The sequence below is a fragment of the Macrobrachium rosenbergii genome, chromosome 11 (assembly GCF_040412425.1).
Source record: "Macrobrachium rosenbergii isolate ZJJX-2024 chromosome 11, ASM4041242v1, whole genome shotgun sequence".
Classification (NCBI taxonomy): domain Eukaryota; kingdom Metazoa; phylum Arthropoda; class Malacostraca; order Decapoda; family Palaemonidae; genus Macrobrachium; species Macrobrachium rosenbergii.
The window spans coordinates 14,520,731-14,524,506 of NC_089751.1; positions in this window are offsets into that span (position 1 = coordinate 14,520,731).

Sequence of the window (3,776 nt, forward strand, 5' to 3'; positions counted from 1 at the left end):
GTTAGCATTTATAAATAAAACTTAAAAAATGAAACCCTCTTTTTTATTCTTTCCAAATATTATTTTAGAGTCCCCCTCCCCCCAAAAAAAGAGCTCATAAAAGGCCTTAAAACAAATTTATTAAAGTCACTGAGAGTCTTTCATCGTGTGCATACTACACAAGTTTTTACACATTTGTGAATAAATTTAAATAGTTGCCCACGGTTAGCGCGAGATGGAAGACCATAATTTTCAGATAAATGACATTACTAAAAATAATTCTATAAAAAAATGAGTGGGGGACTTGTCGATCGGTTCCCCTCCGAATCGTTCGTGAAATTTTCCATGAAATTTCAAGGCTTACACATGTAACCTTTTTTTAAGGACTGAACGATTCATAAGGGGCTAAATGTTAGGTCTCAGTATGATTTTCCCTGAAAATGTATAATTATCTTATGCAACCGAAAATCGCGGCCTCCCTCTCGTACCATTATTTTTAGTTTTTTGTAAAATAAAACCATTCAGATGGCTTTTTGGCTCTCCGTCCGCACTTTTCTGTCCGCCCTCAGGCCTTAGAAACTACTGAGGCTAGAGGGCTGCAAATTGATATGTTGGTCATCCACCTTCCAGTCATCAAACATACCAAATTGCAGCCCTCTAGCCTCAGTAGTTTTTATTTTATTTAAGGTTAAGGTTAGCCACCGCCGACACATCTTCACTTGACCGCATCTGGGGAGCAACTGAGCGGTGCCGGTCGTTGCTGAGAGTTTCATACTGCAGCACATCGAGAGTTTCATACAGCATTATACGCTGTACAGAAAACTCGATTGCGCCGAAGAAACTCGGCCCATTTATTACTTGTCGTTATTGTTGATTTCAATGCTCCTGAAAGCTGCCACATTTAACGTCGTCCTCATTACCCGAGACCCTTTATTCACCTTCACTTTCACATCAAACGGGAACCTTTGTTTTTTTTGTCTCGAAAAGATTATAGTCTGGAAATGCTTGTTTCTTTGCACCTCGGCTGCTTTTTTTTTTTTAATATAATCGTTTTCATTTTGTAATACACATCTCTCTCAACATCTGCATCTTAATCCCTGGACAATATGGATCATCTCGGTGGTACGTGGAGAGAGGTCCTTCTAATTATTCTATTGTACCTGTCATATTCGTCCATGTTCTGTTAGCATTCAAAATAATAATGATAATAATAAGAGGATGTCGTGCAGTTGGAACTTCGGAAGTTCAAGCGAAAATGCTACGCATTTCTACCCTAATACCATTGTTCTTGCATTTTGATACATTTTTATATATTTATCTATTTATTCATTTTTTCTTTTTTAATAAGTGGCATCTCTTCCTCTTACTTTTTCCTGATGAATACCATACTCTTTGGAAGCTTGAATTTCAAGTCAATGGCCTCTGTGGGCTTGTTCCATATGAATAGGTTTCATCTGCTGAATATAATAATAATAATAATAATAATAATAATAATAATAATAATAATAATAATAATAATAATAATAATAATAATAATAATTATTGTTATTATTATAATAATAATAATACTCGTCACTGCCAGAGGAGTTCTCTTAAGTATCCCTGGTTCGTGATATTTACTGCTGTGAATATAAACACACACTTAGAAAGGTCACGATGCTGGTATGCTGGAATGTGTTCGCTATCTTATTTATCTTTCATGTAAATAGGGCTTGTAACTTTTCCATCAGTTTTGTAATCCGTTATCTCATTCAGTCTATAAACATCTTCATATTTAATTTTTCAAGGGCATAACTTTGCTCTAGAAATTCCCGGGTGAAATAGGTTTAGCTATCTACTGTTTATTTCTGTTGTGTTTTCAGTAGGTGGTGAATATTTTTTAACAAGGTCATCTTTATTCTCAAGTTCAGAGATAACTACTTTCTTTCTTTCCACAATAAAAGTTTAAAGATAAAATCAAGTACGACTCATACGGCAATGTCACGCGATCGTGACAGAATCACAGTATTTCATAGTTGTGATGTTATCTCCATTGATCTTTTTATATTTTCATGCTCCGTAGATAAACACATTTTTATAGAACGCATTTTCATGATTTTCGATTTCTAAACCACAGTAATAATTCAGCGGCATTTAAATTTGATGTGAACTCATTTAACAATTCATCACAACTGTGCAAAGCCCTGGGTGGGGGTAGCGCCTTCAGTGCACCTAAAATGGTAAATTGAAAATATCATTAAAGGTGTTGTAAGAGTCCCCTCAGCCAATACCGCACCCACTTTTTATTCTTTTACTTTACCTTCATTCCCGCTTCCTTTCCTCAACCTTGCTGTCCGACCTCACTAACTATTACTTCTTAGTGCAACTGTGAGGTCTTCTCCAAGTTCCATCTTCAGACCCATGTCCTTTATCCCCTTTATTTTCTGGATCTGTATCTTCTGTCCAACCACTGCAACTCCCTCTTTTCACTGTCTAAAGCACTGAGTGGCCGAAAGTGCCCCTTCAGTGCTTGGCTGGACACCATAAATTTCACAAATAAAGTTAATCAAGCCACTGTGTAAAATGTTATAAGTACCACCACATGATTTTCTGCTCTAGGGCGGCCATCTGTCTTCTAGAGAATACATTTCTGACAGGAAACTGTTTAGAGGGTATATAGGGACATCACATTATACAAAATTACATGAGACATAAACCTCATCTAATTCGGAGATGTTTAAACTGTTTAGAGCTTGACTCTTCCTGAAATTACATATTTTCGCCTTAAAACTACTTCAAGTTAACGGTTAAGAAAAATATTGTTCGATTTTGTGGTGTTTTATTACCATCGAAAAGATGACGTAATACTTTGGAATCAATAGATTTGAAGAAATCCTTCCTTCCTTCTCCATATGAATGAAAAGTGACAGCTACAGTAATTCAGGCTCTCTCTAATTATGTTAAACTTAGCATGGATATGTGGCATCTTTTATTCTGAATAGGGTTTTAGCGAATTTTGTCGTAATTTCAGAGGTCTTCGGATATAATAGTCTAATAATATTTACATCACTTAAACCTTAATAAAATCCTGTCAGTCAGCAAATTTAAGTTTGTACATCGTCGTGGACAGATTCTGTGCCATATATGTTATTTGATTTTACATCAGTGGGCAATAAAGAAGTAATGATTGTTCGTCATTGGTCGTCATTGGAGTTTTCAGATAAAGAAAAAAAAATTAGCCAAGTTCGAGGAAATGGAGACATTCATGTTGTCAATCTGTCCATTTAATGGGAAAATGCACTGGTAGTTCTAACATGATTACCGAGACAACTTTGTTGTGCAGAGATCATACTAAAAAGGACAACATTCAGGGGGTAGGTGCCTTAAACAATGATCAAGGATGTAAATGATTTGCCAATATTTCTTCAGTAATTTTTCCATCCCCAATTGACAGCCAACACTCTATTTTTAATAGAAACAGTTGCCCTACTTAAAAGATACAGGGTGTGCTGCGATTTGTATACCATTATAGTCAAAGTAGATGAAAGTGAAGTAGGCTGCCGTTTGTCCCTTGCTAATGGGATGAGAGAGAGAGAGAGAGAGAGAGAGAGAGAGAGAGAGAGAGAGAGAGAGAGAGAGAGAGAGTCATAACGAGATCACTTAAATGGATTCTGGGGCATGGCACAGACGATAGTTATAGATTGCTTTCACCTAAGGGCAGTCTGTCAGAATGTTAAGAATAATAACTTAATGTTACAACACCAACGCGTATTCACTACTACTTTTAAAGAGTGTTTGGTGTAGGGAATGCTTCATAT